The sequence below is a fragment of the Manis javanica genome, chromosome 5 (assembly GCF_040802235.1).
Source record: "Manis javanica isolate MJ-LG chromosome 5, MJ_LKY, whole genome shotgun sequence".
In the NCBI taxonomy this organism is placed as follows: domain Eukaryota; kingdom Metazoa; phylum Chordata; class Mammalia; order Pholidota; family Manidae; genus Manis; species Manis javanica.
The window spans coordinates 148665421-148693286 of record NC_133160.1 but is presented as its reverse complement, the minus strand read 5'-3'; positions in this window follow the sequence as shown (position 1 = coordinate 148693286).

The following is a 27866-nucleotide window of genomic DNA, read 5'->3' as shown; positions in this document are numbered from 1 at the left end:
TGTCTTGTTATTCATGCAGCAGTGTGAGGTTATGTCGGAGTCTCAAACAAGATTAAAAAGCTTGAGAGCCACTGAAGAAAATAAATGTTGACACTTAAATATATAGTTTTACAAACATAGGAGTACACACCCAATTCCTACAGCCCTGAATTTTTAGCTAACCACTGAAATTATATGTTGGAAAGTGCTTTTTATAAAAATGAACATTCTTCCTCTTTAAAAATCTTATTTTAATAGCTTAGAGATCCCTTTTTAGCATAGTGTTTCCCACTCTCTAAAGGTGAACATTTCAGTGGGAGTATCAGGGGGAAAAATGACTGGTTATACTCTACAGAAAAAGGGAATTTTAGTAAGTGAAATATAATCTGACATTTTAAATTTAATCAGTATGTCACGGTTTTGTCCGAATAGAGCAAATCACCCTAGGTTGAATACCTGATTTACTCTCAGCAGTACGAGGTGCTAATGAATGCAAGAGTCACTCACAAGTTGGGCAAAGAAGGTAGCACGATTAAAGGCTTCTTATAACAATCCAAATTAGATCTAAATCTTCGAAGAGATTGCTAATTTAGACAAACGTAAGTCACTCCATGGCTTTAGCATATCAAGTATGCATGGCAGGCATTTCTTGATTCCCTGACATTTCAAGGCAATAGTTTTAACGTGCTGGCAATGTTAGTTTGCAAAGCACAGGATTTGTCATAAAAACACTCATTGTATGTGTGTACAAATAAAGGTTGCTTCTTTCTTCCCCAGTGATTACATTTTTAAGCACTGAAAAGGGCAAAGGGAGAGCAAACAATTAGTAGAGAGAAAGTCATAAGTAAAATTATCCATTTTGTTTGGATACCAAGGGGATAGAATTCGACTAAAGGATTAGGCAAACAACCTGAGATCATTTAGATTCTATTATGGGATTTGCTGCAAAATGAAATGTTCATAAGGAAGTTACTTTATTTTGTGATTCATTTGCCCTTTGTAGAATCATTAGAAAATTTACTTTCTAATATATGCGGAGATGAAATTTGTTCATGCCAATACTCAGCGGTAAATCTAGATTAAAAATGCTTGTTAGGTGAATAAATGTTAGCAAAAGCAAGGTACCTCATTCCATATGGCTTTTTCTGGCAATGTTTTACAACTCAGAAGTGAGTAAGGTTACATTGGAATAATTAGTGAATTGGTGTTGTGAAAATTTATAAGAAATACCTCAATTTCCAGAGGTTTCTAATTATTGAGAGCCAGAGAAGAAAACCTACTTGCTTCGGAAGGTTGGTAAACATTTATTACAATAAACCAGGAGAGGTCAATTGCTCAAACTCTTGTGTAAAATTAGATGCACAAAATGGTAACTGTATAATTTTCTATGTCAATTCCCAGTAATTGACATGTGTAATTACTGACTTTTCATAGCAAGGCAAAGAAATTTTCCCTATCACTACAGCTGTAACCAGGAATAAATGGTTACTGGAACCCAGGTACAATGGCATAAAAATTAGGTGAAACATTGAATTCTGGTTTGCAGAAAGAAGACTCTTGGTGAGGTACCATGAGAGCACAACATGTAGTATTGAGGGGAAATTGAGGAGGAGACAGTCAAATGCCAATCCAGAAGGAGTTTCCAAACTAAAGATGGGGATGTTCTGTTTGATATGAGGAGCATAAGACTACATTGATTTTTTTTCATGTTTAGCTTACATACACTTAAAGTATAAGAGATATAATCTCTAAATCTTTCTCCATTTTATTTAGTGGTGCTTACAGTTTTCTCTCTCTTTTTTAAGCAGAAGGGGATTTAATATAGAAATTAGGTGTTTATTAAAGCATTGGAAGGGCTTGAGATGGAGCCAGATCTCAACAATACCATAACAATTTGCCTGCCAGGGAAGATGCTATTGTAGCCAAAATGAGGAAGGTAGAGAAACAGAATGCACTATTGTGACTACAACTTAGGCATTGGGAGGCAGCTGTCACCACCAGCACAACTGAAGATCTGTGAAGCAACCAGACACTGGAACACTGCTGCAGGAAAGCAGTACAACTTCAGCAGAAAACAGCCAAGAACATGAGTATTACAGTCTCTGCCTCAGTTCCACCTTCTAAATCTTGAGTGGTACATGCAATTGGTGGAAACTAATTTGCATCCACACCTTCGGTTGCAAGGGAATTTTGGAAAAATAGTCTTCAGCTGTCCAAGAAAAGAAATAGAAAGTAGGAATGGATGCTAACTGTCCCTATACCATACCGAAGACACCTTTCTTTTGTCTTCTATTATTGCACAATATTCTGCTTTTCCTCCCAACCAGATGGCACCTCATCTACTTGGGTCTTACATATTGTTGCTAACTTAGGACTCAAACCTATCATCTTCTTACCTTATATTCTCTTTCTGGGAAATTTCATGCACTCAGTATGTAAGGATTCCAAAGTCACGGTCTCCAGCCAGGCTTCTTTCACCCGAGGTACCCATACCTCCAGCTACCTACTGGATCCCTGCCTAGGGATGTTACAGGCACCTGCATCTGAACATACATAAAACCAAACTGATCATATCCTCTCCTCAAACTTGCCCTCTCTTCTGATTCCTTATATAGCTTTCTTTCCTTTTGTACCTACAGGCAGTTGAACACTGGCCACTGTTTGGCATAATAAGTAATCACAATGTACATTATTTTTATTACTGATTAGTTGCCTGTGTCATGCAAAGCATTCAAAATCATTCAGCAAATATCTATGAAACATCTTTATTTTTAATGAAGTGAATCGGTTACATGCACACATATGTATTAAAAATCTACTATGCACATACTATGCTCTTGGGACATACCGAAGGGAAAAAAAGAAAAATTCCTGCCAGTTTGAAGCTTACATTCTAACAAGGGAACAACCAATATCCAATGGAAATAATATGCAAATATATAGTATACTAGAGGGATTAAGTATTATGGACACTAAAAGAAACAGAGGACAGTTCAGGATTATAGGTATATGTTTGTCTGTGGGATGGGTGGATATAATTTTAAGGAGGGTGTTCAAGGCAGGCCTCGTGGAGAAGCTCATTTATGAAAACTGTTTTGAAGAGAAGTGGTTAGTTATTCAGAGATCTGGGGGGAATATTGCTTCTAGAAGAAAGAGCATCTGGCGTAATTGTCCTAGGGCAGGAGCAGGCTCGGCATCCCTGGTCTAATGGGAATGGACTAGTAAGAGTGAGGAAAGAAAAAGGTAAGACAGGTGGGGCTGGGGTGAGGGAGGGCCTTGCACACAGATGTAAAAACTTTCATTTCATCTTAGAGAGCCCTACAGAATGTATTCTAGTGGCCATCATCATATAAATCAGGGTTTCTGACCCTTGGCCCTATTGGCATTTGGGGCTAAACAATCCTTTGTTAATCAGGCCTGCCTTGCTCATGGTCAAGCATCATATCTGACCTGTACTGTGGAGGCCAGTAGCATCCATAAGTAAAGTTACTCCAGCTATTGCTAAATGTACCCTGGGGTGCAGAGGGAGGGCAAAATTTCCCTTAGTTGAAAACCATTGGTATAAATAAAAGTATAAAAGGTGCTGAGACACAAAAATATTAAATAGCTAATTCAGGGTCTCACAGCTGATGAATAAACCTGAATCCAGATTACAGATGTTTAATGATAAGATACATTTATTCCATTGCTTGGTTGCACCATTGATTTATTTTCTGGTTCACTTGAATCAAAGACAGTTGACTAGAGTCATAATGTTGTGAACTCTTGAGCAGGTTTTATCAGTATCACATAAAATAAAATTAGCTATAAGCAGTCAAACAGGTTTGCCTATAATGTGGTCCTGGAATTTTGCCAGAACTTTAACTCTGCATCAGTGGTAAGAGCTCTGAGAGGAACAGGGATCATGATGGGATATGATGACAGCTGTTACACCGTAAACTGGAAAATGGGGGTAAGAAGAAACAAAGCTTTGTTATGTGGCAGTAAAGTTTGCAGCAAAACAGTAATGCTGTGGCCAGCTGGGAATCCACAGCACATGGGTGACCAAGCTGGTATGCTGCAAAAGCAAAAGGAATTTGCCATTGGTTTGAATGAAAATATAAAGAAAAACACTACAATAAGAGGCCAAGAAATTAGTCCTGAAATTAATATGGTCATAGGGAGAACAATGTAATTTTGTTCATAAAATATGGAAGTTTTGCTAGTAAGCAGATATTACTGAGGAAATAAAAAAATGTAGTATACTACTGTATACTAATACCTAAATACCTGTAGGTATGTTAAGTCTATGAATGCGGAGAGAAGTTTGACTCATATATCCTATTGGAACATTGACTGGTAATGCTCATTCACTAAACATACTTCTGATTTCTATCACTTAAAGTTTGTACCACATACAACCATTATTTGTAATTACCCCAGTATCATATTTTCCTCTATTAATTTACCTTCTTTAGGAGTGGCTCATCAGAGGCTCAACTGAATATGTCACTGTGATGCCCAGTACACAACTTACACATTAACATATCAACTTACATATCCAAGTAAACTGTTTAAATACATTAACGATAACCAAATATACCTTACGTTCATTTGGATGAACAGGTGGAATACTTTAAAAGCAGCATATATGTTGATCACCTCTGAATGAGTATTAAGAATAATACAAATATTAAGCTTATGAATTAGTGAGTTTATGGAAGGAAGCAAAGCATTTAATTTATGGACTCACTCTCACAAACACACACCTTTGAGATTCCTGTGTCTTGATCAAAGAATAAAGGCTTCCTCTTGAAGCCTGTCTACTATCATTCAATTTATAAAAAGAAAAATAGACTTTTAGTGTTTCTAAATGATTTTCTGTTTTTCCGGATTTGCTGTCTTGATATTTGAAGATGGAATGAGGTATCTACAAATGGAGAAGTTTTTTCCTTGTTTTTATTTTCTCTCCTTAGGGGTGCAATATATGTAATAATTAATGTGCTTCATTTTGAATGACGAAATTTGTAATATGTAACTCAAGAGCATGTTCTATGCTAACATTTCATTGTTTTCAGTGATAACCTGAAAATTACTAAATTATCTACCAGAGACCACATTACCTTGTTAAAAATGTATGATACCCTATCAAATGTATCCTATGTCTATTTTTAATTACCATCATATATAAAAAAATGGTATTAGAGATTTTTTCCTTCAAAACCTAAAACCTAATTCATTATTTTTAAAGATCTGTGAGATATCTCATGATATGAGTGCGTCATGATTAATTCCACCATTCTCATTGATGGACTCTAAGACTATATCCTTGTGCATGTGTAAGGTGACTTCATTGGAAAGAAATTGCTTTGCAAAGATAAGATGTAGTTTTTCTTTTCTACTCCTATGTTATTTTGCTTTTCAGAGTGAGTATTAGTATTTGAAAAAAAATAAAATGTTATCTTTAAAAATTCACAGATTGCTAACTTTATTACCAGTGTGAATATACATGCTTCTGAATTTCCTATCATTTAAAAATGACTCCTATACCTTATACTAAATATCTTATCTTTGATCTGTGTATTTAAGATGATACCTAATAATTACAAGTAATTACACCTATATAAGATAAGATTTTATATTTAATTGAGCTCCTGGGGACTCAAATCAAGTCTAGATTTTCAAACTTGGGTTCAGTGAGCCCTGCCTCCAAATGAAACTGAAGAACAATAAGATCTAAATCCCATTGTGTAATATGATTAAATACAAATTCCAATAAATGAGCTCAGAAGAAGTGCAATGTCTTTTGTTTCCATTCTACTTAAGATGGCCTGACCATTTTCTACTTCACATTATGACTAATCAAAACAGCTCAATGACTGTTGTTTGTATTTCCAGCAATAGGAAACGGTACACTCTACTCAAGTTATTATCCGTGCTTCCTTGTCTGCTGAAATCTCAAAGGTGATGATTTGGGATGCTCCAATTCTGATTCCAGTATACCTATCTGAGTGACAAGAGAGGACAAGGGCTAGGAGAAAATATATTGAGGGAGAAAAGGGAATATAAGGTATTCAGAGAGAGAAAAAGGGAGAAAGGAGAGGAAAAATAAATACTACCCTGTAGACACTATATACCTGCCTTATTTTTGTTTTGTGAAATTGGCAGGTGCAATGTATGCCTGCAACAGCTGTTCCCTTTTTTCCTAGACATCTGACAGCAGGAACAGCTACTCCCTGCACCTTGTAGGTAGCTGATATGACTGGGGAAGTTGTGTAGCTATGATTGGGAAGGACACATGGCCCTGAATCTAAGGCACTGTTTTGATTCCCAAAGATTGTTCTGTTTATTACAAATGCTGAAGATTCTTTTCTGTTCTTTCTGGCTAAAATGTGAAAATATCTGTGATTGACCTTACCTGCCTGTATAGAAATCCTCAATCAGGCAGAGTTTTCAGAAGACTGAGCACTCTTCATGGTGACAAAAGAATGAATTAGGAGAACAGCAGTAAAAAACATCAAGAGGAACTCATTCATAAATGAGCTAAAAATGTTCAAATCATTTTCCCAGTCCCCTTTTGCTGTTTATTTTCCTTTCATATCTATCAAGGAATTCCTATAGACATGTCTTATAAATGCATTTATAGAGAATAAAAATTATTATGCTGACAAGAAGTTGTAGTCAGAACTGTAAAGTTGAAGAGTTCACCTTTGTTTTTGATAGGTATTCAAAGATTTTTCCTATTAAAAGAAAAAAAATTTAAAAAGTGGTTCTTCTTTGGACATGACAAGAATTTCAAGTCAGGTGCATCTAAAATGTTTTGATAAAGAAGACAACTTGATATCTAATTAACTGCTTCATTTCTTCCATTTTCAAAGTTAAAGAAACAATATGAAAAGCTCTTCCTTACCTAAGCATGGTGATATGGGATGTTATGAATTGAATTGCATCCCCAGATTTTGAAACCCTAACTCTCAAAACATAGGGGCTTCACAGAAGTAATTAAGGTTAAATGAGGTCATGGGTGGGCCTCTAATAGGAACAAAAGAGACCACGGTGAGAAAAGGTCATGTGAGGACATAGTGAGAAGGTGGCAGGAAGAAAACTCTCAGTGTGATCATGGGCTTCTAGCCTCCGAAACTGAGAGAATAAATCTGGTTAAACCACTCAGTCTGATATTTTGTTACGGCAGCCCTAGCAGATTAATACAAGGGGAAAGGCAGTACTCTGTAACATCAGCTTGAGTAATAGCCACATTTGCTCACATTGCAAATAGGCTCAAAGGTGGATTCAGCGCAGGTTTTGTGAGCTATAGCAAGTCACTGGGTTTCTCTGACTTGATTTCCTCTACAATACAAAGTAGTTTAGTTTAGTTACTTGCAAAAGTGTAGGTAAGATCAAGCATTTCACATATAGGCCCAAATAGATTTGAAATGGGGAGTCAGTGGGATTTCCAAGTCTCATTGCAGCATAGTTTCTAGTTTTGTTTCAGACCAGTAATAAAAAGAAATGAACTATCAGATTTGGGATTTACCAAGTGCATTTGTCTCCTATGGCTGCTATAAAAATAGAAATTATTCTCACAGTTTTTTGGAGGTCAGAAGTGTAAAATCAAGGTTTTGACATGACCATGCTCATTCTGAAAGATCTAAGGGAAAATCCTTTGCTTCTTCCAACATCTAGAGGCTCTAAGCATTCCTTGGCTTCGGCTGTTATGCTCCGATCTCTAGTTCTGCTCTCACATGGTCTTCTCTATGTGCCTTTATTCTGAGTGTCTGTTATAAATGTATACATATGTCATTGAATTAGGGTCACCTGATAATTCAGGATGTATAATGTGAAGATCTTTAACTTAATTACATCTGCTAAGGCCCTTCCTCCTGTTAGGGCCACATTCACAAATTCTGGGACATGGCCATATCTTTTTGGGGACCACTGTTCAACTCACTATCCCAAAGCAAATTATTGTTAGGAAATAAACCTTTCTCATATAAGGAATTATATTTTAAAAAAATATTCAGGTTTGATTCTCTATGGCAAAATTTAAATCATTCATTTTTTTTTATTAAGGTATCATTGATATACAATCTTATGAAGGTTTCACATGAGCAACATTGTGGTTACTACATTCACCCATATTATCAAGTCCCCACCACACACTGTCCATTGCAGTCACTGTCTATCAGCGTAGTAAGATGCTATAGAGTCCCTACATGTCTTCTCTGTGTTATACACTCCCTTTCCCCGCAGCCCACCTACATTATATGTGCTAATCATGCCCTTTAATTCCCTTCTCTCTCCTTCCCCACTTCCTGTCCCCAACCACTTCCCTTTGGTAACCGCTAGTCTCTTCTTGAAGTCTGTTGAGTCTGCTGCTGTTTTGTTCCTTCAGTTTTGTTTTGTTGTTATACTCCAAAAATGTGTGAAATCATTTGTAAACCATTCATTTTTATTTAACTATTTTTTTGTTTATAGCTGGTAAAATGATAAACATTTTCCAAAAAGATCAAAACATATTTAAAAAGTGAAGTTTTGGGTATTTCCAGAAAGAGACTTTCTAATGTTTAGGATATTAAAGGTAAACAAAATCTCTAAAGTCAAAACAGAGTATTTTGATATGATTTTTTGTTCCAATCTGAGAATTTTAGTCTCTTTTCTTCATTTGCATATGAAACATTTGAGACTACAAATACACATTTTCTCACATTGGCAGTTTTAAGATTTAATTTTGCCTTAAGTCCTAAATAGTGAAGGACAGAGAATTTGCAGTTTTCCAAATAAGATCAGAGGGGCTCATTAGCTAGCTAGATTGAGATGTTCATTATGCAACATTTGTTTTTGGGAGAAGATTGACAGGACTAGGCAAAAAGTTGAATTATCAAAATTCAGCTTCCTTGGTGTATGCAAAAATTTTTTATTGTTTCTTTCACTTAAAAAATGAATAATTAATTCTATGAAATGTATAATTAAACTTCATAAATATATTTTGAAAGACCATATAGGAAAGATGGTATGAAAATGAATGTATTGGTATTAGAGGACAGATACTGTAGATCTTCTGATTTAGGTAGTTAAGGTCATGGTTTTGCACTGTGATCTAACCAGGATTAGATGTGCAAAAAGGCATTGCTCTGTGCTCCCACCACCACCACTGCACTCTTTGTCATCCATTTGATAGATCTTAGATCTATATGCAAATTAATTCCTTGTGATATATTTTCTTATAAACTCTATTTTTTCAATTACCTAATGATATGGTATCTATGGTTTTATCTTCTTGGAATCCATATTAGTCCTTAAATATATTTCAAAGAAATACTATAACAACAATAGCTTCTTTGTTATCATCTTTATAAGTGAAAATCTTACAATACCCCACATTTTTAATTGGATTTTTCCACTTTGCTGTATTTAAACATACCGTTGTCTACATAACCTTCACATCTATGATAAATTCCATTGATCTAGTGGGCCAAAATAAATGTTTTGAAAAATGTAACGAAGGAATAGTATTTAATATATCAGTTCAACTCTGGTATATACTTTAAACACATTAGACAAGAGTATCTTATTGACTCTACAATCTTTCCCTTCTCTGTCCCACATAGATAATAGTTAATTCTCTAATTAGAAAAGGAAACAGTCAATTCGTTGAGTGTCTTAGAGTGGCTTGCCATAACAAAACACTGTAGACTGGATGGCTTAAAAAACAGGAGTTTATTTTCCTCACACTTCTGGAAGCTGGGCAGTCTGTGATGAAGGTGCCAGTGGGTTCGGTTCCTGGTGACAGTGCTCTGTCCTCTTTGCAGATGGTTGTCTGCCTTCTCACTGCGTCCCCAAAGGGAGGATTGAGAACCCTGGTATCCTCTCCTCTTCCTTTAAGAACCCTAGCCCTATTAGACAAGGGCCCTGTACTATGACCTCATCTAACCACATCACGTCTTCACAGGACCTATTTCTAAATATAGTCACATTGGGAATTAAGGACTCAACGTATGAGTTTGGAGGGATACATACAAACATTCAGTTCCCAACATTGAGTAAATGGTATCACACAGACCATGTGAGGAACCAGAATACTATTTTACCCGTCTTCAAGAAATATATGACTTTGTGGGAAAAGAGACAAGATAAATAAAAATTATTACAGATGATTAAACTCATTGCATTGTGTTATAATAATTCAAAAATTAAAAATAAACTGTTTAATTCAAAGAGAATATTACCCATATACAGGTCATGATTCCGTCTATACTTTCTTATGAGAATATTTAAATTTGGTAATTAAATACAGCATTGTCAACAGTGATAATAAAACTGAAAGCTAGTGGATGATTATTGATTGATATGAATAGTTTATTTCAGGATAAGAAAGACAGGATAAAATAGTAGAGAACTCATTGTTATGAATCCCAAAAGACTGGGCAAGCTTCCTAAGACTTTCATAGCCTCTTCATTTATAAACTGTGAATCAAAATATTTACTCTCTCTACCAAGTGTTGTGACTAACAAAAATACTTCAAGTGAATTTTTTAATCTACCTGCCTATACAAATGCAAAGTTCTGTACTAAAGCTCCTAAATGGTGAGGCTGAGCTCAATTAATTCTTACTGAAACCTTTATAATGTACCTTAAAGTTTTTATATCTGGATCAAAAATTTCTGAGTATCTGTTAAAAGGAAAAGTAGAGGGAAAATTCTGCAAGGGCTCAGTAGTGTTGAGCAGCAAGATAATGAGATTAGAACTGATGAAACAGATTTGACATATACAGGGTCCATATCTATAGAGATAATAGTTGACATGATGGTGGCAGTAGAGATTTCTGGGAAGATGGGGAGGGAGAGAGATTAGAAAGTCTAGGATGGAAACTTAGGACCTGTCCACATATGAAGAGCATGGAAAATATAGAACTATTGGTCACTTGTGTAGAAGTCACTGTCTTGGGAAAACATGCCCAGTGTGCCAAAACACAAGGCGGACAAAAGCTTCAAAGAGATTGCTCAACTACTACCAAGTGCATAAACTGGTAAAGAAACCAACTTTATAGGAATATAGTACAACTTAAAAAAAAGGTTATACTTTCATCTGATCAAACCAAATCAATTTAAGATGATTGAAATTAATGAAAGAAAACTAGTCATATTTGAAACATATGCTAGTTAAAACTATTGCTACTAATTTAGGCTTTCAACTCTCAGAAAAGTAATATGTATATTCTCCATATTTATTTATTTATGTTTATTACTTTTCATTAATTAAGCCTCATCATGGATGTAAAGAGAAAGGGAAGGAGCAGATGAGCAGATGAGGACCTGGACTGAAATGGCAGTGGAAATGACATGAAGATAAAATTAGAGGCATGCTTTGAGGGAAAAAAGTGACAACATTGGTGCCAGATGAGATCTAATATGTGGAGATGGGAGAATAAAAATGGCTGATAATATTGTCTGGAAAAATTGAAAAAAGAAGGCGCTGGAGCAGAAAGAAATGGGAAACTAGAAGGAGGGGAAATGCTAAGACCATTTGATTCACTAATTTCAGACATGTTTGGGAGTAAAAAAATGGTTATCACGTCTGCAGGTGACTTCTCTACAAGTGGTTAGAAAGAATGAAGGAATTAAGGTCTGAGGATAGATTTATGGATAAAGTAGAAAAGGTTTTTATGAGATGTAACTATGCTAGAATAGAATGACAACTTAACCTGATATCCTAGTAGTTTTATAGACCTTTACACTGGCTAAAAAAGTAAAATGTTACATACCACGAAGACGTTGAAGTTTTAAGACTGCTTCTTGGTGAAGCGGGGATGAAATTATGGGGAAAAAGTTGTTATATGTGTAAATTAAAAATATGTTTTTCTTCTTTTATTGTAACTATTAATTCAATTTAATTCATCTTGGGGGATCCTTTCTATGAGAAAGTCATCGATGAAGGTGACTTTCCCATACTACAAAATGTGTGACTGGCTTTTATACAATGTTTTGGTCCCCAAATAATAAACACACCTAAGAATAAATTTAAGCTAATTCCCTTGTTCAAGGGTGTGAAACATAAAGAATGAGTGCACTATAATAAAAGTCACTTATTTGGTCTATCAGTTTATTTTAAAATTTCAGCTCTCTTCAAGTTATATTAATTTAGTAAGTGCCAAAGCCCTTTGTAATTGAAATTTAGTAAAAATCAGAAAAATATTAAAAACCAGTATGACACTTTCATCAGAAATACAAATTGTCATATGTCTACCCACCTAACTGTGGACATAATCTCATTTATCTTGCTCATTTGCTACTTATTGATTTTACTTGGCACACATTAAAAGCATAAGTAATAAAATTCCTGGATTATAATTATCACAGACTCTTCCCTCACTCCGATTTCCCCTTACTCAAATTACTTTCATTGAATTTAACTTAATAACCTAATCAATTACAGATACAAACAACATAGGTATTACGTTTTTAAACATTTAAAATAAGATACCTATGTATATATTATTGGGATATTTTTTATTACAATAATTAGAAATTCATCTCAACTAGGATGTAGGCCAAAAAGGGATGATCTTTTTGTATATTTCTGGAAAGTCCTTAGGATAAATCCTGCACAGCTGGATCCAGGTGCTCAATGAAAGCCAGAATGTCCCTCCTTGCACTTTCCCCTCTGTTTTTCTTACTTCTCATCAGGCTCTTAGAAAAACACTGTCACGGTCACCAGAAGGTTCTGATCTACAATTCAGCAGCTGGTCAGAACAGAGGAGCTACAAAGAAAACATCCAATAACCTCAGCCAACGTCTCGGGAAAGTTCTCGTAACATGGACTGGCTAACAGGTCTTATTATCACAACATTATTGCAGTCATCCAAAATAAAGATAAAAGGATTGTGAATAGTCAATTTTATTTAACCATAATTAGAAATCAAATATTGGACAATTATTTGGTTTAATATGAAGAAAAAAGATCTTGCATAGGCTTGCTTTCATAAAATAAAAATCTACATTTCACATACACAAAAAAAGTGAGAAAAATCTACATTTTGCCTAATTTTGTCTGTTATGAAATTAATAGCCAAGTTCAGTGACTAATGAAAACAATGAGCTCATATCAGATGCTAAGTAATATGGATTTATTTCCTCTATTTGTTTTAGATCTATTTTTCTCAAACGTGGCTGCCTACTGAAAGGAGCTTTAAACTCCCGCTTCCTAGGTTCCAGCCCCAGATATTCTGATTCAGTTGGTCTGGAATTTGGGCCTGGATATCAGAAGTTTAAAATCTCCAGGTGATTCTAAAGTACAAATTTGAAGATGTTGAACATTTGGTTGATGTTCTCTATGATTTTCATCTCAAACCCTTTCAAAAAGTTTATGGACTAAGAAAAGCAGCTTCTCTTAGTTGATTAGGATAATATACAGGAAGATAGTAATTTTTCTGTCCTTCCACAGAAACCTTTGCTTGCTTTAACTGTAACATTTATCATATTATATCCCAGATAATTGTTTTTTTTCCCTTTATGCTGAACTGATAGCCTCTGGAAGTTGTGCTCTGTGCTTTGCACACCTGTAATTCTGGTACCTATTACAGTGTTGTATAGAAGGTAATTTATGACTGATCCAAAAATTGTTAAGACCAGCTGAGTTCTGCATTCTTGTAATAGACTGAATATCAAGTAGAATTATGTTAGAGGGAGGCAAACTTACTTTTTTTTTCTCTGCTGACTACAAAACTTTTCACTCAAGATAATTCAAACTGTTCCCAATCACATGTTGAATACCTTAAAATGCATGCTGCAATAAGAAATAAGAGGGAAAATTAAAGTTCTTTTATGAAAACTGTTGGTAGTTAAAGGGTGTTACATGCACAGAATTTATGAAGTCCAGTGAAGTGTTTAGAAAGCAATTGACTAAACCATTCTGAATGCTTTATTTTTATCCTTGTAGCTTGGAATAGGTTTAATATTTTGAACATGACATGAATATAGGTGGCTTTCTTCTGAATAATGTTTGAAGTTCCATGGTACATAAAATACTAGCTGCAGTAAACTACTGTTCTTACATATCTTGAACCAAAAGAAAAAATAAAGATTTCTTTTTCTCTTTCACTTTCTGCCTGTTTTTCTTTCTGAAACAATTCTTTTTAGGATAGAAGGTTAGAAAAGGACTGATATATATATATATATATAATGAGAGTTTATTTCTAGGTTTTTAAATTGTAAGTTTAGAAACTTCTAGAATTTCTAGGTTCTTGGGAATCACTTCTATCATGTATTTATTCAGTCACTTGACAAATACCACATAAGTTATGTTCAAGGCACTATACTAGAATTTTATTTTAAATTTCATTCTCAGAGTAATTCTATAAATTATTATGCCTATTTTATGATGGAAAAACTAAGTTGAAATTACAGAAACTGAACAGTTATTTGTCTGATATTATACAACTAGTGTTCAGGATTTAACCCAAATATTTCTAACTCTGAAATCCATGTTCTTTCAATATCACCACAAATATAATTCTTAGCATGCCTAATAGATTTTGTTTTTCTATTCTTAATTATTAATCTCCAAGATTCTTTGATATGTTAAGTGAAATTTGGACTTTTCATTTGTGTTGGGGCAAACTGAAACATACTTTGGGAGAACACTGCATGTAAGCAGCCTCTGGTTTGACTCATTCCTGGGGCAGCCTTTCTCCTGGCACATATGCCTACCTCGGGTTTTGTATCATTTGTAAAGACAAAAAATGAGATCTGTGATGGAGTGACTTGATTACAACTGACAACTACAAGATTTATTTCTGTCCTTCTTACCATGTATTTAGGTACAAAATCAGCCTTTTTAAACTTACCTATATGAAGAGGTAATAGGTCAATTACTGATTATGAATTTATATCCTAAAAACAATTTGCTTTAATTATCACAAATTTACTTGTGAGTGACAAAATATTTCTTAAATACACAACACACTAGTTATTGTGGGTACAATTCTTCTTGTTTAGTTTTTCCAGATGAATGGTTTATAACTAGGGGCTATTTTGACCCTAAGGGGATACTGCCAATGTTTAGACACACTTTTGGTTATCACAGGTGGAAAGGGGGTGCAGCTGTAATCTGGTAAACAACAACACATCTAGTGGGCAGATTACAGTATCCAGGAACACTGAAAGCCATCCTACATGCACATCTCACAATGCCTGTGGCAAAAAACTGAATAGTCCAAAAAGTCAATTGTTCTCTAAGTTGAGAAAACTTGCTGCAGATATATTTGTATCATTAAAACTAATACTGTATCCCATATTTATTGCTATATTCTTTTAGCTGCTATTAAAGAGCTGTTGAGTTAAAGATAAGATGGATACACTTTCTGGAACTTAAGATCTTTGACAGGAAAACATGATTTAAAATATTGAAGACAGATCCTGGATAAGCATTTTCTTTCAATGATGAAGCCAGAATTGTACATTAAAAAGAGGTAGCCAAATTCTATTTAGCAGTGTGCTAATGGGTAGTTCTAGAAGTTTGCTCTTAAGAAAGGGTAAAGGAAGGTCTTTACCATTCTTCCATGAAAGTTTCCTGGAAGCTGACCTAAGGAAGAATTTTGAAGTACAGTTGAGCCTTGAACAACCTGGGTTTGAAGTGCATGGGTCTGCTTATATGTGGATCTTATTTAAAAATATATTGGAAAAATTTTGGAGACATGAAAATTTGAAAAGAAATCATTTTCTCTAGCTTACTTTGTTGTGAGAATAGAGTATATAATATATATAATACAAAAATATATGTTAATTAGCAGTTTGTATTATTGGTAAGATCAATAATAGGCTATTAGTAATTAACTTTTGGGGGAATCAAAAATTACACCTGAATTTTTAACTGCTGGGGTTGATACCCCTAACCCCTGCATTGTTCAAGAGTCAACTGTACATTTTTTGTTTGATGATTAATAATGACTATTCAAAGTTCAAGAACTGACTATCCTGATAAGAATATTCAGAAGTATCAACACCTTTTAAGATAGAAGCTAGAACTGGGAATTATTAAGGCTCTTACTTAGCTACTAAAATGGGATGTTAATAATTAATGCTAATTGCATATTATGTGTATTACCTCACTTATTTCCCACAATGACACTATGAATAAACATTATTATTGTTATTATCTTTGTTTTAGCAAATAGGTTGTCAACTAGTTCAGTCACTGAGCTGGAAAGTTGCAGAGTTGGGACTAATACCCAGGGCTTCCTACCCCAAGGCTGTGTTCATTACCACAGTGTTATTCTGCCTCATCACGTAAAATAGAAAAAAAAAAAAGAACAAATGTGACTGCTCAGAAAGAACTACTTCTTCATAAAAAAATAACAGGAAAACAATTTTTTACTTGTAACTTTTATAACTTGGATATCTAAGTACTTTACATTTGCTCTTTTATTCGTCATTTCGCTGTGAGGTGACAGAGGCTTTAATGCTCCTTTTTAACTCAAAAGAGATGGTTTCCACAGCAGGTACTCTCTATTTATATGAACTTAACATGTTTTTGCGCTGACACTTAAAAAAAGGGAAAAGAGACCTGTAGAGAGCAAAAATTGCTTGCTGCTGCTTACCACCTGGGGAAAAGAGAAAATTTGTTCCTTATATTACCTAAAGTAAAAACTAATGTAATTTAAACTTAGACCTTAATATTTGACCATCTGACCATGTTCTGGAGAACACACTAAGATTATATTTCTGGTACATCAGAATGTTAAAGTTGAAATTAACAGCTTTGATGCCGAAGCAAGTATTAAACCCCTATCCATAGCATCAGTTTCAAATACCTGTTTAGATATTCAAACCCTAATCTTTTCTTTTGAGACACTTTAGTCGATTTCAGTGGGCTACAGAAAGCATTTCATGCTTTACCGCCACTCCTTTTAATCCTCTCCTAATAATTTATTCAAGTAAAATATTTTCAAAGTAGAAGCACTCTAATATAGAAGCCTAAAAAGAGAAAAAAAAAATTTGAGTAGCTGAAGATTCATAACATCAAAGATAAGCACTATAAACACTTTTGTGCATATCATTCTAGAATGTGACACGTAAAACTTTTAAAGTTTCTAACCGTCTAATCTCATTTAAATATATTTTTGGCAGGTAGCTAAGGCAATGATAGATGCTACATCTATCGTGGTACATAATACTTTTTTTCATGATACAGAGTACTTTTTCATAAACAAATTATTATATTAACCCTAAATTTTTGAATGTTTATGTTCCATTACAAATATTTTAATGAACACCTTGTTTTATACATCTTTGCATATATTTCCTTAAGACATTCTCAACAAAACGGAATCTTCGGGTAAAAGTATACATTTTATTATTTTGGATCAATTTCCCACCAGAAATTGTATACAGGTTTCTTTTTTCCTTAGGAGAATTTGAATATGTGCTTAACTAAACCTCGCTACAGATTGGTATTATCTTATTTTACTTATTATTCAAATACTGGTTTAATTTCAAATTTATTCAGTAATAGTAATGCTAAACATTTCTTTTCCCATTGTATATATGTTTCTCATTTATATATGTATTTTAATTGCCAGTTTGTTGAATTATACTTTTCTGCCAGTTGTTTAAGTCATATTAATTTGTAAGATTTCTTTGACTATAGATGAAAATATTAATTTTGTTGCAACTACTTTTTTCTAATCATCATTCATTTATTTATTCCACAAACACGCATTACTATAAACTACACAGTGTTCTAGTGATGTAATAGATAGGAAACCTTAACGAGGTCCCACACTCATCGATCCTACAGACTAGGGGTTGGTCATTACACAGTCACAGAAAAGGAATGCAAAGTTATGATAAAAATTTTTTGATAGAAAATATTGCTATGCTTTGATGGTATAATACCCATATGTAATGATGCTTCGAAAGAGCTGACTGTCAGGAGATTAGCAAAGAGAGAATTTCTGAGAGACTGGTCAACCCCACTAAGGTAATACCCTCCCTACAGATTTCTAAGTCTAATTCAAGTTGCTTTCTGATAGTCCAGGGAAAACAGATGCACATGGCAGGTACCAAGGCATAATTACCACCCAGGAAACTCCATACTTTACTAAAGCCGGTGGTATTGTTTTCCCTTCAAAACCACTGTGACAAATTAGTAGTTGATGCCAATATATAAGCCAGTTTGGCCCCATCTATAAATAGGAAATTTAAAAAAAATTTGCTGATAGCATTGACAGCATTTATGTCTTTGAAATCACACCACTTCAGTACAATGGATAACAAACAAGTCATGCATTAACCATCAGGAAGGCTGCATTTCACTGTGGCTAACTGAACGTGTTTAAAATAAAACTCTCCGGTGCAGAATGCTGTCTCTGTAAGGAAATCAGAGACATGACTAACAAAGGATACATTGACTACCAATAGGATATCATATTTGCCTGGAATTCTGATAGTTGAATAAATAAATAACATGGTGATATACTAAATATCAACTTAACATATACTGTTTCCACAATTTTATGGCCTAAATTAGCTCACAAAATTAAAACAATGTTCTTACTTTTGTTTATAACTTGATTGTTTTTAGCTCTTAGGAATCATTATGCCAAGCTGGAAACCCATCCTTCTCAATTCAAAGTAGTATCTGATGATGATTTCTCCTCCCCCTATTTTCTTTCTTTCCAGGGTAATCTAAATATGAAGTATGCTTGCATATCATCTGTGGAGTGCTGGTGAATGTTTAATAGCCACCTTTCTGGAGAGGGTTGGGGGAAATGTACCTATCAGTATAGCTTCCAAGTTTGTGACATAAATGTTTTCATGGCCCATATGCAGTTTTCACTCTCACATTTTGGAATGTGGAGTTGCAAAGACATATCCACACTTGATTTTAATGAGTGTTTTGAGCTGGCTTTTCAGCCAGTGCACCATTCTTTATAGTCCTGGAATTGAGGAATGCTTGTGACTCTTCTGAGCTCACTGGCCTCTGCTAGGGTCTAGCTTTTTCTACTTGATATTGAGAACTGGCTTTTGTTTTAATCATGAAGACCACTGGCTGATGTTTTATCTGATCTTATAGAACAAAGCATTGAGACTCTTCCGGAAACAACACCATTACCCCTCTGGATAACTCTGCTCCAAACTTGGCTCCTGATGGCTTTGTAATTCCTGCCATGGAACCCGTAATCCCTACAACAATTTCAGTGCCTCTGGTTTAGTATCTGTTTCTCACATAGACTTGGACCTGGATCTTTTGGATATTATCCATGTCTCATGCAAGCCGAGGGAGGCTTGGCATGCAGGGGGTCTATATTAGGCTCTTATTGACTAACCAGAACACATTGCCATTTCTTAATGGCAGCTCTGTTGGCTTAGAAGCATCCCGCATTTATATGTCTATTTCAGAGTTCCAGGTGATTAGCAGCCCAAAAGTTCCCTATTTTTTCAGGTCTCAAACATAACCCTTGACTTAGAGAGATGCCATTTTCTCTATCAGACAGAGGTTGGGGCCCTAGTGGTGGTTTAGATATGATAGCCTGTACTAGAATCTAAACTCTTTGTTCAGGTTTACTAATCCTCTCCAAGCTTCCAATGCCAACAGAGCTTTCTCTCTTCCCTGTTTTTAGGAAAACAGCTCTAATTTAATTACTATTTTTCTCATTCAGTAGTTCATGGATATAAACTCTAACTCTTCAGTTTCCTAAGTTTAGCTACTGATAAAGAAATTCCAGATATTTAGAATTTCATTTTAAAACAAACAAAATATTCTTTTCTCTCAATTACCTAGAACTTGAGAATGAAAAGCACATTGGATTGCACATGACTGTTATGACACTTATAAAAATACACATTTGTCAGATCAGAGTGATACCTTTTTTTCAAACTTTACATTATTTCCTCCTAAAGCAATGAATGCCACTCTATATTGAAATATGGGACTTTAAAAAGAAACACACAGACTAAAGTCTTCTAGAAGATGTTAAAATAGATGTTCCTGAGGCTAGATAAGTACTGGAGAAACAATGAAAAATGGCAGGCACAGGCACAGGCCTGTATAGATGTTATAGTCAAATTAGGATGTAGACTGGTTTCTTGAAAAAAAAAAAGATACAGTATGCTCTGGTAAGTGCTAGCAGGACTGTAGTTCTAGGTTTTGTGTGAGCTCCTAAGAGGCAACCCTAACCTGTTTGTGTAGTCAGGAAAAAATTGTATTGAAAACTAATAGACTCTAATAAACTATCCCAGGGTAATGTACATTGGGTGTTTTCTACATTTCTGAAGTAGGTACTATACATGGTTATATCAGCCAAAAGGAAGGAACAGTTTATTTCTTCATGGTAAGGATTAGTCTTGACTACTATAGAAAGCAGAGGAATTAGGTTGGAGGAAAACCCAGAAACTCCATTTGTTGAGAAATAAAACAAGAGGTTGAACTGTGGCCAAATATGTTGAAAGGATGAAATCTACAATGTTGTTCACTTATCAGATAACTTCTAAACCCTGTCCAGAATTATATTAATGATTTCCTTGGTAAGATGAAATGCTCCAGGATTAAAGATGGTGGTGTGAGAGGAGAGAGAGTGGCTTCCTCCTAAAACTGGATACAATTAGAAAACATAGCTGGCAAAACTAATCCTGAGAGAGCAGCAGGAAAGAGGACAGCGCCAGACTGCACACACTTGGAAAAAAGAGCAGACCTCACTGAACGGGGGAGTAACATACCAGAGCTGTGGCTCCGCAGGACCAAGCCCTTCCCCCACCCCAGTTCACTGGCAGGAGGAAGAGAAACAGAGCAGAGAGGGAGTGGAAGGCTTGGGACTGCTGAATACCTAGCTCCAGAGATCTGCTCTGGGTGCACAAACCTACATTTAATGGTGCTTTCATGAGACTCGCATGACTACCGGGTTGGAAAGTTAATACAGGCAGAGTTCCTAAGGAGACTGGGATTCCGGCCAATTGTGGAAAGCAGGGATCCATATCCAGCTGCTCTGGGACAAAAACTTATACCTGTGTGCCTGGCCCACTGGCTCAGACAGTGGACAGAGGCACAGCAGCTGGGAGGTGGGAAAGAGCTCTTTCCTCCCCCCAGGTACCAATAACACTCCCCTGCAACCCCCAACAGTGCTTTAGGGGCTCAGCAGCTCCAAAAAAGAGCTTCTGGACACTAGAGGGCACCATATACAAACATTATATGCCAAAGGAAGCTTGTCCAGAGTAAAATTATTAATACAACTCCCGAGAAAGATTTAAATGATATGGACCTCGTGACTCTTCCTGAAAGGGAGTTCAAAATAAAAATCATCAACATTCTATTGTAGGTACGGAAAGACATTCAAGGACTCAGGAATGAATTCAGGTCAGAGATGCAATCATTGAAGAGCACAATGGAGGGTATTAAAAGGAGGTGGTGGTGGAGGAGACAATAAATGAAATAGAAACTAGAGAAGAGGAATACAAAGAAGCTGAGGCACAGAGAGAAAAAAGGATTTCTAAGAATGAAAGAATATTGAGAGAACAGTGTGACCAATACAAGCAGAACAATATTCACATTATAGGGATACCAGAAGAAGAAGAGAGAGAAAAGGGGATAGAAAGTGTCTTTGAGGAGGTAGTTGCTGAAAACTTCCCCAATTTGGGGAAGGAGATAGTCTCTCAGGCTATGGAGATTCACAGATCTCCCAACACAAGGGACCCAAGGAAGACAATACCAAGACACATAGTAATTAAAATGAGAAAGATCAAGGATAAGGACAGACTGCTAAAAGCAGCCAGAGGGAGAAATAAGATAACATACAAAGGAAAGCCCATCAGGCTAACATCAGACTTCTCAGCAGAAACCTTACAGGCCAGAAGGGAGTGGCATGATGTATTTAATGCCATGAAGCAGAAGGGCCTGGAACCAAGATTACTTTATCTGGCAATATTATTATTTAAATTTGAAGGAGGGATTAAACAATTTTCAGAAAAGCAAAAGCTGAGAGTTTACTTACCACAAACAATCTCTGCAATCTATTTTGGAGGGACTGCTATAGATGGAAGTGTTCCTAGGGTTGGATAGCTCTCTGTCACCAGAGGTAGTAAAACCACGGCAGGGAGGGTGGAGCAGCTGATTGTGAGGCAAATACAAAATTAAATTGACTATCCCCAAAGCAAATCAAGGGATAGAGGAAAAGTATAGAAACTGATACCTAATATATAAAGAATGAAGGAGGAAGGAAAAGGAGGAGAAATAGAACCTTTATATTATGTTTGTAACAGCACACTGAGTTAAGTTAGACTCTTAGATACTAAGGAAAGTAACCTGGAACCTTTGGTAATCACAAATCTAAAGCCTGAAATGGCAATAAGTACAAAGCTATCGATAATCACCCAAAATGTAAATGGACTGACTGCACCAATCAAAAGACATAGAACCACTGAATGGATTAAAAAACAGGACCCATCTATATGCTCCTTACAAGAGACTCACCTCAAACCCAAAGACATGCATAGACTAAAAGTCAAGGGATGGAAAAAGAAATTCCATGCAAACAACAGGGAGAAAAAAGCAGGTGTTGCAGTACTTGTATCAGACAAAATAGACTTCAAAACAAAGAAAGTAACAAGAGATAAAGAAGGACATTACATAATGATAAAGGGTTCAGTCCAACAAGATGATATAACCATTATAAATTTATATGCACCCAACACAGGAGCACCAGAATATGTGAAACAAATACTAAAAGAGCTAAAGTAGGAAACAGAATGCAATGCAGAAGGACATTACATAATGATAAAGGGTTCAGTCCAACAAGATGATATAACCATTATAAATTTATATGCACCCAACACAGGAGCACCAGAATATGTGAAACAAATACTAAAAGAGCTAAAGTAGGAAACAGAATGCAATGCATTCATTTTAGGAGACTTCAACACACCACTCACTCCAAGAACAGATCCACCAGACAGAAAATAAGGACGGACACAGAGACACTGAACAACACACTAAAACAAATGGACATAATAGACATCTATAGAATTACACATCCAAAAGCAACAGGATACACATTCTTCTCAAGTGCACATGGAACATTCGCCAGAATAGACCACATACTAGGCCACAAAAAGAACCTCAGTAAATTCCAAAAGATTGAAATCCTACCAACCAACTTTTCAGACCACAAAGGTATAAAACTAGAAATAAATTGTACAAAGAAAGCAAAAAGGCTCACAAACACATGGAGGCTTAACAACATGCTTCTAAATAGTCAGTGGACCAATGAACAAATAAAATGGAGATCCAGCAATATATAGAAATAAATGACAACAACAACACAAAGCCCCAACTTCTGTAGAAAGTGGCGAAAGCAGTCTTACGAGGAAAGTATATAGCAATCCAGGAATATTTAAAGAAGGAAGAACAAACCCAAGTGAATAGTCTAATGTCACAATTATCAAAATTGGAAAAAGAAGAACAAATGAGGCCTAAAGTCAGCTGAAGGAGGGACATAATAAAGATCAGAGAAGAAATAAATAAAATTGAGAAGAATAAAACAATAGAAAAAATCAATGAAACCAAGAGCTGGTTCTTTGAGAAAATAAACAAAATAGATAAGCCTCTAGCCAGACTTATTAAGAGAAAAAGATATTCAACACACATCAATAGAGTCAGAAATGGTAAAGGAAACATCATGACAGACCCAACAGAAATACAAAGATTTATTAGAGACTACTACAAAAACCTATATGGTAAGAATCTGGAAAACCTAGAAGAAATGGACAACATATTAGAAAAATACAACCTTCCAAGACTGACCAAGGAAGAAACACAAAATCTAAAGAAACCAATTACCTGCAAAGAAATTGAAGCAGAAATCAAAAACCTACCCAAGAACAAAACCCCTGGGCCACATGGATTTACCTTGGAATTTTATCAGATATACAGAGAAGACATAATACCCATTTTCCTTAAAGTTTTCCAAAAAATAGAAGAGTAGGGAATACTCCCAAACTCATTCTATGAAGCCAACATCACCCTAACACCAAAACCAGGCAAAGACCCCAACAAAAAAGAAAATTGAAGATCAATATCCCTGATGAATGTAGATGCAAAAATACTCAACAAAATATTAGCAAACCTAATTCAAAACACATCCAAAGGATCATACACCATGACCAAGTGGGATTCATCCCAGGGATGCAAGGATGGTACAACATTAGAAAATCCATCAACATCATCCACCACATAAACAAAAAGAAGAACAAAAACCACATGCTCTTCTCCATAGAGGCTGAAAAAGCATTCAACAAAATTCAACATCCATTCATGATAAAAACTCTCAGCAAAGTGGGAATATAGGGCAAGTATCTCAACATAATAAAGGCCATATATGATAAACCCACAGCCAACATCATACTGAATGTGAAAAGCTGAAAGGTTTTCCTCTAAGATAGGGAACAAGACAGGGATACCCACTCTCCCCAGTGTTATTTAACATAGTACTGGAGGTCCTAGCCATGGCAATCAGACAAAAGAAAGAAATACAAGAAATCAAAATTGGTAAAGAAGTTAAACTGTCACTATTTGCAGATAACATGATATTGTACATAAAAAACCCTAAAGACTGCACTCCAAAACTACTAGAACTGATATGGGAATACAGCAAAGTTGCAGGATACAAAATTAACACACAGAAATCTGTGGCTTTTCTATACACTAACAATGAACTAACAGAAAGAGAAATCAGGAAAACAATTCTATTCATAATTGCATCAAAAAGAATAAAATACCTAGGAAAAAACTTAACCAAGGAAGCGAAAGACCTCTACCCTGAAAACTATAAGACACTCTTAAGAGAAATTGAAGAGGACACTAACAAATGGAAACTCATCCCATGCTCCGGGCTAGGAAGAATTAATATCGTCAAAATGGCCATCCTGCCCAAAGCAATATACAGATTGAATGCAATCCCTATCAAATTACAAGCAACATTCTTCAATGAACTGGAACAAATAATTCAAAAAATCATATGGAAACACCAAAGACCCTGAATAGCCAAAGCAATCCTGAGAAGGAAGAATAAAGTGGGGGATCTTGCTCCCCAACTTCAAGCTCTACTACAAAGCCACAGTAATCAAGACAGTTTGGTACTGACACTAGAACAGAGCCACAGACCCATGGAACAGAATAGAGACCCCAGATAATAACCCAAACATATATGGTCAATTAATATATGATAAAGGAATCATGGACATACAATGGGGAAATGACAGTCTCTTCAACAGATGTTGCTGGCAAAACTGGACAGTTACATGTAAGAGAATGAAACTGCATCACTCTCTATCCCCATACACAAAAGTAAATTCGAAATAGATCAAAGACCTGAATGTAAGTCATGAAACCAAAAAACTCTTAGAAAAAAACATAGGCAAAAATCTCTGGGAACTAAACATGAGAGACTTCTTCATGAACATATCTCCCTGAGCAAGGGAAACAAAAACAAAAATGAAAAAGTGGGACTATATCAAGCTGAAAAGCTTCTGTACAGAAAGGACACCATCAATAGAACAAAAAGGTACTCTACAGTATAGGAGAATATATTCATTAATGGCAGATCTGACAAAGGGTTGACATCCAAAATATATAAGAAGTTCACACATCTCAACAAACAAAAAGCAAATAATCCAATTAAAAAATGGGCAGAGGAGCTGAACAGATAATTCTATAAAGAAAAAATTCAGATGGCCAACAGACACATGAAAAGATGCTCCGCATTGCTTGTCATCAGAAAAATGCAAATTAAAGCCACAATGAGATATCATGTCACACCAGTAAGGATCGCCACCATCCAAAAGACAAACAACAACAACACATGTTGGCGAGGTTGGGGAGAAAGGAGAACCCTCCTACACTGCTGGCGGGAATGCAAATTATTTCAACCATTGTGGAAAGCAGTATGGAGCTTCCTTAAAATCCTCAAAATAGACTTACCATTTGACCCAGGAATTCCACTTCTAGGAATTTACCCTAAGGATGCAGCACTCCAGTTTTAAAAAGACAGATGCACCCCTATGTTTATCGTAGCACTATTTACAATAGCCAAGAAATGGAAGCAACCTAAGTGTCCATCAATAGATGAATGGATAAAGAAGAAGTGGTACATATATACAATGGAATATTATTCAGTCATAAGAAGAAAACAAATCCTACCATTTGCAACCACATGGATGGAGCTAGAGGTTATTATGCTCAGTGAAATAAACCATGCAGAGAGACAAATACCAAATAATTTCACTCATATGTGGAGTATAACAACAAAGATAAACTGAAGGAACAGAACAGCAGGAGAATCACAGAACCCAGGAATGGACTAACAGTTACCAAAGGGAAAGGGACTGGGCAGGAGGGGTGGGAAGGGAGAGATAAGGGAAGGGAAAAAGAAAGGGGGCCTTACGATTGGCATGTATAATGTGTCGGGGGTGCATAAGGAGAGATGTGCAACACAGAGCAGACAAGTAGTGAGTCTACAGCATCTTACTACACTGATGGACAGTGACTGTAATGGGGTTTGTCCAGGGGTACCTCGTGATGGGGGAGTCTAGTAACCATAATGTTCTTCATGTAATTGCATATTAATGATAATAAAATGATTTAAAAAAAGATGAAATGCTCCTGTATTCCTTGCTACTGATGTTGAAAATCATAGTGTTAACATTAGATACAAGTTTTAATTTTATTAATAATTGGCTTTCAGATTTCAAATATAGTTCAAAGTAGCTAAGACATTTCCTCTATAATGTTTTTTTTTTTTTGACATCCTATGAAACTTTTCATTAGCAATTAAAGTAGATATTACCAATTCCTAGGCTGGCTAATGTGAAAGGCATCCCTTCATATAAATAAATTATTTGTTATCACTGAGTGAACAGAGCTTATTCTTGACTTTTGATGGAGAAATAAAGAGTAAGGAGAATCTCACAGGCTGTAAAATGATAGAGGAAAATATTTAGTCTTATGACGAAATATTTATTGGTAACTGTGGAGAAATTGTAACTTGTGTATGTATTTGGGTTTTATCTCTCAGGATCACCCTGTTAGATAAAAAACTGGCAAAGTTTTATAATATTTATTAATTTATTTAAGATATCAATAACATTCCTAAATGTAACAAATACCATATTATGATAAATACCTTTTCCATACAAATACTGAAATATTGAGATAAGTGGCATCATTTTATAATTTTGCAAACCTCTTAAATGTTTGGTTTAATAAGTGACAGCAAGATTCTCATATCTGCTTCTGTATTTCACTTTGTAATGCCATTTTTTTCTTTGTTTGTTTTTGGTTGAAGTATATGAAGAAAATCTGGTCTGTACAAACATCCCTTCATGGAAAATGGAGGTATATTTGATATTTGTGAATATTCTTTTTCATTACTACACCAAAACCTGTTAAGTGATAATTACTTAAGGGTGAGTTATGGTGTGGAATCAGGAAAACCATGTCAATTTGTGCTGCTACATTAAAATTGATTAATCTTTGATTTTGAATGCAGACTTTGTTAACATCATGAAGTGTTTTGTAATTGTTCACTTATTTATGCATGTCTTCTAGAATATTGACACATTCACTATCAAAATATCAAATTCATTAATATTGCCACTGATATCAAGAAAGTATTTTAAGTATTAGGAAGCAGTCATGGTCATTGGTGGCTAATACCAGTTCTTCAAAATGCAAATTTTTGCTTGAAAACCCGAATTTTACTATTAATGACAAATATTATTTATTGTCATTGAAGTTACAGGCCTTAGAAATTATCTTCCATAAAGTCTCAATAAACATGGTTTGTTAGTTCTTTTACATGAAACACTGCTTAATGATAAATTCAGCTAATGCAGTTCAGAACTCAAATCTTCCAAGTGCTTTTC